The sequence below is a fragment of the Stenella coeruleoalba genome, assembly GCF_951394435.1.
Source record: "Stenella coeruleoalba genome assembly, chromosome: 20".
Taxonomy (NCBI): Eukaryota; Metazoa; Chordata; class Mammalia; order Artiodactyla; family Delphinidae; genus Stenella; species Stenella coeruleoalba.
The window spans coordinates 15,910,893-15,926,959 of record NC_137166.1 but is presented as its reverse complement, the minus strand read 5'-3'; the positions used below and the strand labels follow the sequence as shown (position 1 = coordinate 15,926,959).

The 16,067-nt window shown below is 48.5% G+C and overlaps 1 protein-coding gene across 14 annotated transcripts in view; it reads left to right on the top strand.

Moving 5' to 3' along the window:
- ZFHX3 (zinc finger homeobox 3) overlaps window positions 1-16,067 on the top strand; it is a gene marked incomplete at its 3' end in the record, with an annotated part of 1,354,624 nt that overhangs the window by 1,155,001 nt on the left and 183,556 nt on the right. Inside the window, exon 1 of one of the 14 annotated variants that reach the window (XM_079907051.1) lies at window positions 657-3,700. The exons of the other annotated variants lie outside the window; for them this stretch is intronic. Of the gene's footprint in view, window positions 1-656; window positions 3,701-16,067 lie in introns of those variants that run through there. 14 annotated transcript variants of the gene reach the window in all.

Sequence of the window (16,067 nt, the reverse complement as noted above, 5' to 3'; positions counted from 1 at the left end):
TGGCTCACGGGCCCAGCCGCTCTGCGGCACGTGGGATCTTCCCGGGCCGGGGCACGAACCCGTGTCCCCTGCATCGGCAGGCGGACTCTCAACCACTGCGCCACCAGGGAAGCCCCCGCCGCTGAGTTTTAATGCTTGACTCTGTTAGAGAGATTGGTTCAGCCACACACAGCCTCTGAGAGGGGAAGTAGGGCCTAAGAGAGAGCTCCCCAAATGTGGAGTGTCCTTTTTGTTATGTCTTTTTACTCCTGTATTACATTATTTGCTTAGAAATTTTTCTTTTCATGGATTCCCCTATTAAAACCATAATTACCTGCTCTAGCCATCATCCCAAGCAGTGATATCAGAAGAATCACAGGTTTGGGCTAGTTGTATTGGCTCAAATAAACATTAAGCAGGTGACGATTCAAATTTAAAATGTTCACCCACGCATCACCTAGCCTGTGGCCAGTGGTGCTTGTAGGACACGCTGGAAAATAATGGTGTGAAAGACACCAGTCCAGAAGTGTGAGTGTTTGTTTTGCAGGCCAGCATTGCTTTCTCATGAGATGTGAAACTATGGGTGAGTCTCCCTGCTTCTCTGAACCTTAAAAATGAGGATGCAGTCTCGGTTAGATTTTATGCGAATGAAACAATTTTATGCGCACTCTGTGTGTGTGTGTGTGTGTATAAAGATTAATAACTAAAACATATTAAGCATTTACTGTGCTAAATACTTCAGTGTCTTATTAATCCTTACAACCATATGGGGCAAATATAATCTCTACACCCATTATAGGTATGACGAACCCAAAGTAGGTTAAGAATTTGCAGCTTTTCAATGGCCTCTGTGCTGGAATGCCAGCCCAGGGCATATGCTTAGAGCCTGTTTTATACTATACTGTACTGTACTATACTATGTATAGGGATTTTTATTTATTTTTGTCATTGACCCACTTCAAGGTGTTAGTTTAGAGCCTCTCTGATAGCTGCTTGTGGGGTGTAGCATTAGATAAAAATCATTTGACATGAGAAGTGGAAAGAATAGAGTGTTCAGCTCCTCATGGGTGGATCTCTAAATTTCCTCAGCAGCTGTGGTGCGGTCCTTAGTGCTCCATTCCAGTCGTCTGTTCAGCCCTTCACTGGTTGGGACAGGCCTGGACTTCACCATGGCTCCCCCACTTCAAATCAGGGCCAGATCAGTATGCGGTTGGTGGGCACCCGGCAGGCAGGGGTACTATGTGTTACGTTAGTAAAGGGCTTGCAGCCCGAGCCCTGGGCTTCGGAGCAGTTTCAGAGCTCCGTGTTCAGCCTCACTGCAGGTACGAGGTGTCTCCCCAGCATCAGAGGCTGTGGCACTGCCAGGACCCGGGAGGACACTGTGCCATCATGACCCTCCGAAATAGTCGAAGGACAGTGGGTGCTGGGAGGTGTCACGTGGGCCCCTCCATCACCTTGAGTGGCACTGCTGCCCCCTACACTATTGTGGTCAGGGCTGTGTGCCCCTCTTTGGATTGGCTGAGTCTGAAATGAGCCCCAGCATGTTTTTTTTTTTTAATAATTTTATTCCTTCTTTTATTTCCAAAGTCTTCTTTAAAAATTAATTAATTAATTTATTTTTGGCTGCATTGGGTCTTCATTGCTGCGCACGGGCTACTCTTTGTTGTGGTGCGCAGGCTTCTCATTGCGGTGGCTTCTCTTGTTGCGGAAAACAGGCTCTAGGCACGTGGGCTTTGGTAGTTGTGGCACGTGGACTCAGTAGTTGTGGCTCGCGGGCTCTAGAGCACAGGCTCAGTAGTTGTGGCGCACGGGCTTAGTTGTTCTGCGGCATGTGGGATCTTCCTGGACCAGGAGCCCCAGCATGTTTTGATTTGTATAACAAATATGCAGAGAGGAAAAGACGAAAAGGAGAGGAAAAGAACCCCGGGTATTTTGTAAGTTAGGAAAGTTCTCCTGTCAGGGGAGTGGGTATTGAATGGGCTCTGGAAGCTCTGTCAGCCAATGGTTTGGAGGTGGAACCTAGGCCTCTGCAGTGTGATTCCTCTTCTCTTCCTGGGCCTGGGGAGCCCCCGGCCTGCGTGTGAAACATGCCTTACAAAACTATTTTACTGAACTTCCACCCAGTGGGTGCTGACTAACACCACTCCCCCTCATATAACTTCACATTTGTGTAATTAACATATAATTTAATACCTGGAAACTCATGCTGGGTGGAGCTGGAAAGGATTACTCAGCTTTTAGTAATCCAGACTCTTGGTTTATACAGCGCATGTGCTGTGTCCTGGTTCTGCTGTTACTGCTGACTTGTTTTGCCAATATCTCGCTATTAATTCTTCCTTCTGTCCTGTGAAGTTGAGTGGAAATGATGATACGGTGGTTGTTTTTTTTTTTTAATCTTTTTTTTTTTTTTTTTGAAAGGAAGACTAGTGACTTTTATTTGCATCTGAGACATGGTCAGAACAAGAAAGTGTTACTGTTGCCTAAGACATGTTGGGGGCAGGTAGAAAAGGGTTTTCTGGGCTGCAAGCTTCCATGAGGATCTTAATTATGTCTTCTCTCAGGCCTGTCTACAGCAGCCCCAATTATTCCATGAAGGCCCCACTGAGATCAGAGCAATAGAAACCAACATTCTGGAGATCTCGCTTATTAACAATTTTTCATACAATACTACAATGAACTACTGATAAAACACTGGTAGCATGAAAATTGGGCCCCAAAGTGCTACCTACAGACCTTTGGCGGTGGGGAGCCGTGGTCGGTGAGACAGACCCGCGTGGGTGACCCTTCATTCCCTCCAGCCGGGGTCAGGGGGCCTTTCCCCCGTCACTTGCGGTGCGAGCAAGGGGATCGGGGCCAGGAGCACAGGCCTGGCCTAGGACGGCACCTGAACCACAGGGCAGGGGGCCAGCAGCCGCTCCCCAAGCGCGCTCCTCGCAGAGGCCATGACTACCGGCGGTGCCAAAAGTGTGCGCCTTGTTCGGAGGGCGGAGGTCAGGGGCCCTGTGCCGCCTCCCGCCTCCCGGCGGCAGCGTGAGACGCAACCCTTATCAGGCCCTCCGGGACCCGGGACCCCTGGAGCGCAGGATGCCGGAGCCGCTGAGCTCCCTGGCAGGCAGAGGCCGTCCGTGACATCCTTGCTCACTCTTAATATTTTAACAACTGAATGGTTGTGGACTGCCTGCCCCTCGAGCAAACACGTTCTTAACTTTCTTCTCCCATCGGCTAGTGGAGTTCAGTGGTGCCGTGGTTTTACTTTCCGCTTCTTCGTGAAGGCAGTGCAGCAGCACTGAAAAAACTGCAGCAAGTAAATACCAGGGAAGAATAAAGATGAAAACTTAGGACGATTTTGCAATTTAAATCTAGGGTGTATGCTGTGGTTATAAGTTTTTTTTTTGAGAAATTACTTACTGTGTTGACACATGTATTAATGTGGTGGGGGAGCACAGTTCTTGATATACGTGATACCTGCCGACTGAAAGATGAAAAGGCTGGGGGAACTCTGACCCAGAGCTGAGAATCAGCATAGTTGAAAGCCAATCAGGATATCTTGAAAATAAATCTGAATGTTCACATGCCTTGAAAGAGGACGTTTAGTGCAGCACAGATGGAAAATCGTATCTGATGTGAACTCAAAGGAAGGAAAAGAGTGAATCCCTTAAACATCAGGAGTCACAGCTTTCTGATCCAGTGGGTTGAGGAGGATCCAGAGTCCCGGTCCCAGGTGAGCATGCTGTCATCCGTGAGCTGCAGGGGAGGTGGGAGTGGGGAGGGTAGCCCGGAGGGTAGCCGTTTGTTCCCTTCCATGGACTGTGCTTGTGAGCCTTTCAGGGTTTGGGAACTTGACTCTGGAAAGCTTCTAAATTTGTTCCTAGTGGGTTGATTTATTTTGTTGAGGTCAAATTAGAACTAATGGCCCTGATGGTTTACAATGCTCCTAAATGGTTCTTAGCGCTTAGGCGGGCTTGGCTGGCCATTGTGGGCGGGTTTCCAAGTGTGGACCATATCTTTCCGAGGGTGTATTTTTTTGTTGAAGTTTTTGTTGAGAGTACAACTTATGTGTGTGAGTGAGGTTAAAAGGTAACAGCAGAATTAGTCACACTTAATATTCAACTTTCTCTTGGTATCAGATCCAGGGATGTGTTTGTGAACACGGGCCCCATGGGCATTTGGTGTGGGAGCAGGGCATCTAGCTGGGAGTTAGTAGTTGATGACTGTTTGTCCTCTGCCGCTTTGCCTAGGAGTGTATCGTTCATGAAACTCAGTAATAGGGAAGTCTCAGATTTCCTCCTACCATTTCTGGTTGCCAAGCACTTCCTGTAAGAGCGGGTAACCAGGTTAAACTAATCTCGGTGCATCCCTTCCAGCCATGCTGTGGTATCTGTGAGTTCATGGCAAGGTCTTTGGCAAGGGGATTATACTCTACATAAAATTGGCTCCAGTCTCCTGATTTCTGTGTGATTGTGAGTAGCGGAGCAGACAGGTGTCTACAGAGGAGCTGCGTGTCTCTACTGGTCCACAGAATTAAATCGTGCGTGTGTCCGCACACAGGCAGGCTCCGTGGGCAGTGATCTCCCAGAGCTGCTGGGGGCAGCTGACTCGGGGGAGAATCAGGAGGGTCAGGGCTTCAGTGCCTAAGCTGAGGTCGTGGTGCAAGGTCAAGACAGGAGCATTGGTTAATGATTTCTCCGTGCTTTGATTGAAAAGAAAGACGCTGCCTCCAAATCATCTTTCTTTGGCTCATCAGCTCTCAGATCAGTGCCCCTGAGTTGCAAATGTGGTTTTGAAGGCCAAGTCCAGTCACATTCTGTTAAGGGTAAAATCCTGGTGGTCACTATGGACTGAGCCAGCATTATTCAGGGCTGAGTGAGAAAGGGGGGCTTCCATTGCTAACGGAATGGCTACTGGCTTCTTCTCAAAACTTGGGTTCCTTTTTTTCTTCTTGCACACTCTGAAAACACACTTCTAGTGTATTTGCAAGCTTTGCATCCTGAAGCTACCATACTTATTCTCAGGACCCAGTGAGTTTTCCCTAGAACAGTTTGAAGAGCATTAATGCTGTCTGTGAGGTGCTTACTTCTGTCGAGAAACATTTCCACATTCATCTAGTTCATCTTGAAAGTAATATCACAGCATGTGAAAATACTATCACTGTCATCATCAACAGTGCTATTAATCCAAAGACTTGGGTCTCAAGGCAGATAGCCGTGTTTATAACTGAGGTGTTAATTCCACTGTTAATAAAATGAAGCTGCTGCACTGGGCATGATAGAACTCGAGTCATGAGCCCAGCCTAGCAGCCAAAGTCACCCCTGAGTTGTGTTGGCAGAAACGCATTCTAGAACCAGCATTTGACTGTGTTCAGTTAGTTCCATGGCCACCAGGTTCTCCAGAGAAGTTTTAATTACAAACCAGGGTGGTGTGGTTTCTTAAATGTGCTGTAACAAATGAATGTTAGCTCAAGGAGCCCTGAGCAGCCCCCTCCATCGGTAAAACCCATAATTATCACGTGGCGGGCTCTGAGGAGGAAATCTTAACGTCCTGAGGGTCTAGTCGGCTGTGCTTCCTGCTTCCCTTTCCTGAAGTTGGGGGCAGGGTGAGGGTGTGGAAGGTGAGCCCTTTCCTCAGAGGCCCCTGAGAGTCATGACACACCCAGGACAGGCTCTGGTGCTGTCCCAGGGAGGAACATGTTCATAGCCTGGGGGTGAGCTCTGCCTTTTGGTGATGGGCCAGGGGTGGAAGCTTGGGGGAGGAGGGGTGGTTAAAATGGAAGATCTTGAAATGGCAAATCTTTATTAGTTTTGTAAACAGCTTTAGGAAGCACTGGGAGCATCTTGCAGGGACCCTGCAATTATCATAATAAACAGTTTTATCATCTGCTCGGCGATCAATACTGCGGCTTATGCTGCTTTAGTATCTCAGCGGTATTGATTACCTTAACAACCGTGCTGCGGTCAGCTTCCATTAACCCCTGCTCTGCCGGCAGGGCCTGTGCCTTCCCTGGTTGGATGGAAGGCTGTCCTGGTTCCAGCCCAAGCAAGTGCCAGAATTTGAAGGCCGGCCAGGGAGTCAAACACAGCTTTTATCTCAAGGTGCCCAACAGAAGGAAGGGTTTTAAACAGGGAAGCTAATGCAACTTTTAAAAGGCATCTTGTGTGTGTGTGTGTGTGTGTGTGTGTGTAGACAGTGTATAAAACAATTACAGCAGTGGGGTTTCAACTGTGACTCGGGAATTTGAATGTTAAGAGCTCAAATTCCTGATTCTTCCCTGCCTTGGCTATGTCTAGGGGTCCTCTCTACTCCACCCCACCCTTCCCACGATGGAACTGAGGACTGCAGTGTTGACGCCCTCATGGAACAGGCATTCCTGGGACGCTTTGAGCACTTTGCTTTGTGTACCACATTTTACTTTTAGAGAGAAACCGCTTACTTGGGGACATCTAGTTCTAGGATTCAGGTTCCTCTGGACAATGAGTGTCTGAAGTGAAATGGTCGATCATAAGATGACAGAATGCTGGAGATGGATTTTGGTGCCACTTTAGATTATGTCACTCTCACTGGCTATCTCCTGTCTCTTGTCTGGTTCATGTTTACATCTCCCTTTTCTCCTGACGAAACAAAGGCAACAAGGATACTTAGCTCTAGGGAGCAGCTGGGATGGAGTCCCCAGACCTAGCCTGTAGTTAAGGGTTAGGTAGTGGTAAGTGACAGTCATCCAGACACTTTCAGGACAAGGTCTTGGTAGCAGCAGTGGGGGTGATGGTGGTTTGTGTGTGTGTTGACTTTCTATGTCGTTTTTCTCCTGTAACTGCTATATTTTGTTTTGCTTTAAATGAGAAAGATGTATATGTGTGTACGCGTATGTATGTGTGTGTATATATTATATATATGTGTGTATGTATATATGTATTCATATATAAAATGAGTATAAATGAAGCTGGGAGGGAGGTGAGCTTGCACACCATATCCAGCAACTTAACCCCTTTGGCCCAATTTTAGTGCAGGCTTTCGTAGGGGTCTTTATAGACCAAACAACACAGGTGCTGTTCAACCTGAGTGACCTTGACCTCTAGTGAGAAGCCAGCTACTACATCTGGGAGTCAGTTTTAGAAGTTGGTGAGCTTCATGGAGTCGCTGGGGAGTGGGGGAGGAAGAGGTGGTAATAGCTGGACCAGAGGGAGGGCGAATTGCTCTGGCAGCTGTCACCTTCCTGCCCTTCTCGCCAGGCTGCAGCCTCTGGCTTCCTTATCCCTCATGGTTACCCAAGAGGATCCAGGAATGGAAGTTTATCAGATGGGGAGGAGGCCAGTAGGTACGTGATGAAGGCAAGGGCTGTGGACTGAGCTTGGAGAAGTGTAGGTAGGTATAGACAAGAGGGTTGCAGGTGTATGGGATTCCCGGTCATGAGATTCAAGTCCCAAGCAGAAAAGAGCCCATATAAGAGAGGGTCAGGAAGCCAGACCATAGAGTCTGGGCAGCAAGATGTAAGGCTGTAGACTCTGTCTGGTGAGGCCCAGGGTAGTAATAGCAAGACATGACTGTGGTATCCAGCCACAGGCTTGATGAGCAGGGCTGAGCCCACAGGTGGCAGTGAGTAGCTAGGCCTGTGCAGGTGAGAGGATGGCCCCAGTGAGTAATGGTGGGAAGTTGGTGGGGGTGGCCCTCTTGACGTAGTTGAAGAGTCTACCCAGGGCCATAGCTTAAGCAAGCTTTCCCTCCTGACCCCACCCTACCAGGTCACCCTCTCTCCAATTGGGATGTCAAGGGATCCCCATCACTGTCTTGTATTCTGGGCCACCCACTTCTGTCCTCAATCTCTTTGCCCAGACTACCTTGGTTGCACAAGTTGGAAAGTTTTATTTTAAGCATAATGTTCTTCCTAAAGTGTCAGTTAGATCAGTTAGGCTTAGAGGGTGGGCAGTGGTTAAGTTGACCAAAGTTGATTACTTTCCATTATGATAGGGACTGTAGCTCAAAGGGCTCCACTGTGACAGAGGCAGAGGGTAGACCAGATGGCCCTTACCTACAGAATAAGCAACATTCATGACGGGGATGAAACCCCCAGTTTTAGTTTTATGTAGATTTGTGCCCTTTGGGTTATAAGGCAGTAATACTGTGGCCCAAATCACCCTTTGCATTACCCCACTGGTCTTAACTCGAACTCTGCGTTGATACTAGCTCTTCTAAGTTCGACCTCATTCACGAGGAGCTCCTAGATGTTGACAGCTTTCTTACTTTGCTCTTTTCACAAACAGCTTTTTGAGCCATGTGGTCAGACTTCCGGGCAGTAATATTGTCTACGTGGTGGAGAATGTTTTAGAGGGAGTCACATTCTGTGTAAAATTTTAAGACTTAATGCCTTGCATCGAGGTTCTTGGCTGTGTGGAGCGACCCAGTATTTGGGGTTATTTATAACTCTGCTTTTTAGATGTGAGCAGAGCAGTGAAATATCTTTTTTTGGGTGTTTGGTGTACTCAGATTTTTTTCTCATTTAGAAGATGAAATGTGATCTCTGAAGGGTTTGGAAAGACGATTCTTTTTCAGGAAGTGGTGTCTTCATAGAGAAAAGAACACTGGAGTAGAAACTGCAGAATGGATCCTGGTTCCTGATTTGCTACTAAGCAGCTGATGACCTTGGGAAAGAATGACTCATAGTAGTTGCTCTAATGTTTTAGAATCTTTTTAAGCCTGTAAAATCTGAATTATGGTTCCTAGTCTGTCTACTTAACAAGACAAGATTGTTGGTGGTCAAATGAGAAATGAATATAAGAGTGTTTGAAAATGTATAAACCACCATATAAATCAAAGAAGCATTGTTACTTGTTCCTGGGGAAGTTGGTGCTGGGTGTGACTATTTTCTTGGTCAAATGCTAATGCTACTATGAAAAAGTTCTTTGCGAAGAGTACTTCCCAGGAAGCTGTAGCATGGTGATGGATGTGTGTGGGCCCACATATGGCAAGAAGCCTACTTATCATTGGGTCATCCTCCTTGAAGATGAGCACAAGAGAGCCAGCCCAGTGGGAACCAGCTCAGTTCAGACTTTACAAAGCAATTAAGGTGACTTACGTAAAACATTCATACTGAGATGAAAGACAATGAGCTCAGAAACAATGGTTGTAAACATTGCCAGGGAGTAAATTCACTGGAAGTGTTTAAAATTACTTTTTAACCCGCTAAATCAACCAGTTGGAGGCTTTTAACTTATCAGTGGATGTGTTTTTCTCAATCAGAGTTTGACTCCATGCTCTAAATCAAGCTCTTATGTAATCTTAGGCTGTTACATTGGGCTCATTTTTGCCCAGTAATGATAGTGATAGTTGCCACGTATAAGCGTGTCAGGGGCTGCGCCCAGAGCATGATGCATATCATCTCTTCGTGTATTAGTGGCAGGATGGTGCCTCGTACCTTCCAAGGGTAGGAGTAAGGGTGGGGTCAGCAAATGGTGAGTTTTGAACAAGATTCAGAGGCAGCTGGGGCCTAAAGTACTTCTTTGGAAGTCCTTTAGCTCCTCTAAAGAAAGAACAATTCCTATTTCCTTGAAAAAAGGCTTAGCTTGCCATGAATGTGTCAACTCGAGGCTGAGACGCTTGGCTCCGGCCAGTGCAGTTCTTTTTTTCAGAAGGTGCTCCTGAACTGGGTAAAGACAGAACTTCCTTTTTTAAAAGAAAAAAAAAAAAGTGTATTATATAAACAAAATAATATGATGAACCCCATCACTTAGACTTGACAACAATTCACTTTTTGTTGGATTTGTTTAATCTTTTTGTTCATTGGCTTTGATTTTAGAGCTAGTGAAAGATATCATGATGCTTCATTATTTTCTTAGGTGATAATAATATTATGTCAACATAACAAAATTAACACATTCTTAACATCGTCAAATCCCAAATTGCTGTTCAAACTTACCTGATTGTCCCCAGAATGGCTTTTTACAGTTGGTTTGTTAGAATGGTCTAACAAATGAGGTCTACCTAGTACATTTAGGTGTTTGGTTCTTAGGTCTCTTAATCTAATTCGGCCCCCTCGCCCCCAACTGTAGCCTCCACATGTGCCCCCCAAACCAGCCCATGGATTTTGAAGGATGTTGGGGAGTAGCTACGTGTGGTAGAAAGGGACACTGTCCGTGTGGTGTGAAGATACCCAGGTCCTATTTCTAGCTCTGCCACTGACCAGCTATCTGACCTTGGATAAACCACCAGCACTCTCTGGGGTCATTATTCTTGTCCATCAAAAGAGGCAGTGAGGGGCTTCCCTGGTGGCGCAGTGGTTGAGAGTCCGCCTGCCGATGCAGGGGACACGGGTTCGTGCCCCGGTCCGGGAAGATCCCACGTGCCGCGGAGCGGCTGGGCCCGTGAGCCATGGCCGCTGAGCCTGCGCGTCCGGAGCCTGTGCTCCGCAGAGGGGGAGGCCACGGCAGTGAGAGGCCTGCGTACCGGGATGGGGGGGGAGGGAGAAAAGAAAGAGGCAGTGAGACTGAATGACCTGAAGCCGAAGCCTCCTTATTATGACCTCGAAGGTTCTGCTTGCTACCTAGTCCTTATCCCAATTTTTGTAATTGAGAAATTGTTGATGCTAAATAATCCTGAGCGATGGGCTTGTTGTTCTTTTTCTCTTGGACATTGTGAATAGTGTACCTTAAACAAGGCTATTATGTTTTCCTTCTGGACTTCCAGAAAGCTTAGAGCCACATTTATGGCTCAATGTGTTGGTTATTATTGTATGCATTTTAAGCTTCATTTTTGGCTCAAAGTTCCCTCCACTGTTGTTGTTTGTTTCTTCTCTTGACCTGGCCTCAATTTATGCTATCATGTGGTATTGTATATTCTTGTAAGCAGTGTGAATAAATGTGTGCTGGGTATTCTCATGTGACTCTGACCTCTCTGCCAGCTCATTCACCCAGGGTCCCGGTCTTATGTAGTCTCTGCTTTGTAGAGCCACGGCTTAGGTGCTCAATAAAAACCTACTGATAGATTTTGATTTGACATATTGTCCTCACGCATTTCCATTTTTTCCCCCCATTTTAGTGGTGGACAGTTGTTTGGAACAGTATTAATTTTGTGAGTGTGGCCTGGTCCTTCTCTGATTCACATTTTATACGGCAGAATGGCCAAAGGAGGAGCTCTGGTGAGCCGCCTGGCTGATGATTGTTTTGTTTTTGTTTGTCGGTAGAACTTGTCTTTTTGAGTAGCCCCTTGCTATTTTTTTCCCTTGGTGAGTGAAGCAGTATTTGCTGGGCAGACAGTTGGGGGGAGGGGGTGTTAACTGCTAAAACAGTTGCCATTCTACGCATTCTGAAGAGTTCACCTCTGGTTCCAGCCTTGGACGCAAGGATCGCTGTTGTTGAGATGTGTAGGGTGACAGAGGTGGATGTATCAGTCAGTCGTCTGCTCTACCTGGAGAAAAGCAGGCTAGGCAATCAGATGTGCTTCATCCTAAGACTCACGCGTGAGTCGGCGAGTTCTCTCGCTGGCTCTCACGCAGCCTGCCTTTGCTGTCAGGGAGGCTGTGCTAACCCTCAGTAAGTCGTTGGTCCCAACTGGCTCTCTCCCTTACCTCCCAGGACCTCTGCTTCCTTGATTGTCCAGGAGAGAGAAGGATGTTCCTCCAGCAGCATTAGGGGAGGATCTGAGTCTGTGCTTGTTGAGCCCCTGGCACACAGTAGGCGCTCAATAAATACATGGTAAGTGCCTTCAGGAGCATCTCTACGAGTGGTTGGGAGACATATTTACAACGATTGCCAGTGGCCTCCTCTCTCCTTGTTTGTGACACTTGGAGCCGTTAAGCATTGGTTTTGAGGGGCTGTGGGGCGTGGTTTTGAGGGCTCCTCTTCTGGGTCCCTGGATGACTTCTCTCTCATCCGCAGAGAACTGCGGTGCCCTTGTTGGTTGAAGGAGTCCTGCCGGCGTTCCTCTCCCAGCCAGACACCCTCTCGGGCCAGTAGCGCGGCCTTCGTGCTTTCATTCCCACGTGGAGGAGGGCGCTTCCGAGCCCCTGCTCTGTGCAGACCTAGTCCAGAGGAAGGCAAGACCCCTGGGGGCTCCTGGGTGTGGCGAGGAAGTTGAGGCTCATGGCTTGCAAGTTTTCTTCTAATGGAATTTCCCATCACTTACTGCCCTGCTGATTTCTGATCAATGAAAATGAAATTGCATCACCTCCTCAGAGGCTCCACGTATGCCTGCTGCTTCCAGCTGTGTCAGTTCCGGTAAAATAATCTCATCAGGCGTGCGAGAGGGTAATAGGAAATAAAAATAAAAACCCACAATTAGCAAGAGGCCTTGCAGCTGAGTAACACTTTCCATCCCGGAGGCAGAAGGGCTGGCGAGTGAATGTTTAGGAAAGATTCCCTTTAAAAAAAAAAAAGAAAAGGAAAATGCCCGGTCTTTTTCTTCTCCCTTCTTTTTCCCTCCTTGCCCTGAACTCTCTCCCCGACCCTTTGGGTGGGGATGGTTTAAAACTGTGCGCAGGTTTTCCCTGCCCTTTGTGTGAGGTCAGTAGAATTGCTCTGTGATGGGCACACATGAAGGTGGCTTTTGCTTTTCTCTCTCCCCACCCACCCCACCCAAGACAGACACCAAAGGAAATACAGAAATTTCAGCTTCTTCCACTGACGTGTGATAGGAAACCACATGGTTGCGGGGGGACAACTCGAAGCCGAGTTAAAGTTGGTAAACAGGCTTCTCAGAGCTGGTTCATTTTAATTCCTAGACTTTAGGCTTCAATTATCAGCCCATTAAGAACCAGACCCCCCCCCCCCCCCCGCCCCTGCGTTATTCCCTGGAACTTTCAGGACCGTGTCGTGAACACGAGGCTCTGTCGGAGGGTGATGTTTGGTTATGTGGAAGCTGGAGTGTGGGGACAGGCCCGCTCCAGCACCTCCGGGTAGGGCTGGGGGAGGGTGAACGCTGCCTCTGAAACATTCGGCTACTTCTGTGTGTGTGTGTGTGTGTGTGTGTGTGTGTGCGCGCGCGTGTGCGCGCGCGCGCGCAGAGCCTCTCAGGTCACTGGCTCCAGCCTAAAGAGGAACTGAGGCCAGAGACACCAGGGTGGGGGATGCTCAGGGCGGGTGAGGATGAGGGAACCTGTTGGATCACCTGAGAGGAGCCAGTAGAAGTGAAATCGCACCATGTCTTGTCAACTTGACAATGTCCAAGAAGAAGAAATGCTTAGGTGAAGGCCGGTTCAGTGGTTCTGGCATTTTTTCATAAGTTATTTGGGGGACAGCATACCTTCATCCTGAGCCATCAGGAAATGGTCCATCTCAAACGTGGACCACTGACTCCCACGCAGGTTGAAGGTGAGACCCTTGAGAGCGATGAGCACGGCTGGGGGTCGTGGTAGGGGTGGACCCAGGTGTGAGCACTGTGGTGTCCCCAGCACCATAGGGGCTCAGGGTAGTGGCACGACTCGCCAAACCATGCGTTGCAGTAGTTGAGCCGTGTTTCTAAATGCAGTGGACATCCGAGGTCCTCACTGGCCACATCTGATTAATAGAAGGACAGATTCTGGCCTTAGAGCAGGGAGGCTCTGGAACGGGGGGAGTGGTAACCTGGTTAACTGTGTTGATACCGTGAATCCAGGAGCGCGTGAAGTTCTGTGTCTCTCCCTGCTAGCACCCTGCCCTGGATGGCCGCTGCCGTCCAGGTTCTTACTTTGCGTGTCTGAACTCTAATGAGAGCAAGCTAGTGGGAGTCTGTATAGGAGGGATGCTGTGCGTATTGTAGGCACTCAGTGAACATCTGTTGTGTGAACGGATAAAAATCGTTAGAGCAGCCAGTGAGGTTTTGGCCAAGCATGATTCACAGGAATTTCAAGCTAAGAGCAATGGGGCCGGAACCCTAGTAGCCTCTTTATTATTGTGCCGAAGAAATTGGCCCCGTTAGCCGACCAGGTTGGATTCCCCCAATCTCAGCGTGGCTTAACGCTGCAATCTTTCGGAGCTGCAGAAACAGTTTCCGCCAGCTTGCTCTCGTTCTGGCGCTGTCCAGGATTAGGGCTGCAGCCTGGAAGTTTTGGTGGGAAGAGCCGAACTGTAGGGGTGAGAGGGGAGAGGGTGCCACTTCAGAAGGAAGCTGAAGTTCTCGATGTTCGCGTGCATTTTTCATTTTGTGTGAAAATGATGTTTGTGTGTTTGCACTGATAGGTTTCTCTTCTCTGATCTTAGACACTTAGCACAGGGTCTTGATCTACATTGATCACTTTTTATGACTTGAACTGACAATTCCCCCCCCCCCAGGGATCAGACCTAACCAGGGTGTTCAGGAAGCCATTAAGGAAAAATATGTAACCACACTCATTCCCAAACTCAGTTGTTCGGTCTTAGCAGTGCTTGGATAAGAGACTTTCAAGCGTAATTAATTCAAGTCCTATTGAACGTGGCCTTGGTGGTTCTTCACAGCAGCTGTTGACCCCAAAGCAGCATTTGGAGCAGCAAGAGGAGAAAGCCCACCTGGGCCATTTGTGCTGAGTCTGTGAGGGTGTCTTTGTTACCCTCAGTCACTTGGGTCTTCGGGTGGCTTCTGGAGGGTTGAGGAAGTGCAAGCGCTTGGATCCTTGCACTTGAAGAAGAAATTTTCCTTTGTTGTTTTGCCTCATTCCCAGGGCCACTCTTTGAAGTGGCCAGTGGTAAATATGTCTCAACCTGTTTTTCTTGATTAAAAGTAACGGTGCAAAGGATTGGCTTCCTAGTTGCCAGGCGGGATGGAGAAGGGACTGTGAAGAGTAGGACACGTAATTAAGTTTCACTCCCGGCACACCTGCAACCCGCACACCCACCCACCCAACACCTAGTTGGCTTTTTAAGCTTTGGAATTTGGAAGTCCTTCAAACACACTCGGAGGGCGAACAGGATCTGTACCCTCTTTAGTCCGTCTTGAAGTCCTCCACGGTCACCATGACTGCTGTTCCACTTTGCCATGAGGAAGGGAACTGAAATGTAAAATGAGTCCTTAGGCCTCTGGGATTTAAGGACTACCCAATAGGAAGTGTGCTTCTCAGACCTTCAGTTGAGTACAATGAAGCTGTTGAGGAGGAAATTCTGCGATGGGATTGCCATCTACAGTGTACTGTCCAACTAGGGAGCTAGGGAGGTGCTGGCTGCACAGCACCTAGAAGGTGTCAGCCAGGGCGCCCCCTTCCTGGGGCCTGGGGAAGACCCCGCGCGCTGGCTCTCCATCCCCCTTGGTGCACTTGCCAACGGCTGGGCTGCACAGCCTCCATTCCCGCTTTATTTAGTGGTGCCTGTTGCTCCCTGCTGCTTGAAAAGCTGTTTACGCTAATGAGCCAGGGAAGATCTGAAGACCTCGCTGTGCCTGCACTGGTGAGAGGCCGTGTGCGTGTGTGTGTGTGTGTGTGTGTGTGTGTGTGTGTGTGTGTGTGTGTGTGTTGCCCCATTAATTGCCTTCGAAGGGCAACCCTTGTTTGTCTTGTCATGGTGCCAACTCCGGAGCCTTGTGCCAGAGTGCGCCGCTGATGGCGAGCCCGCCATGTGGCGTTCTTCCGGCCGGGAGGAGAACACACTCCTTTCTCAGAGAGTCATTTTGGAGATGCGCGCTGAGGGAGACTGTCCTTCCCCAAGGCCACCTCTCCCCTCACCCTTCCCAGGCTTCCCGATCATCCCTGAACGACAGGTGGCAGAGTTCGCGGAGAGCAGGAGTTCCTCTATCCGGGAAGGTCGGATGGGGTTTCCCAGGCGCTGCCACAGGACCAGAGAAGAGCAGCTAACAGGGTATTCATTTGTTCTCGCCTAGATCAGACCTATACAAAAGAAAGCTTAAGGCCCGTGGCTGCTTCTCCCCGCATCCTGGAAATAGCGAGTGCAAACAGAGAATCTGCTCTGCTGAGTTTCTCTTGGGTCTGTGCAGCTTGAACCCCCGCAGTTTCTCCTGCTATTCAAATTAAACGTTCTGCTGACCAAGAACTACTTCATGAGAACCTCTTACCGTAGTGAGCCTAGCGCTGATAGCTCTTTCTGTGAGGCAGAAACCTTGTCCATACCTGATTCCCCTCACTCTCCCCTTGAAACCCAGAATCATATTTAGGGACTTGCTTGGCTTCTTGGATTTCTGTTTCGTTGACTATTTAAGGTGGCTGG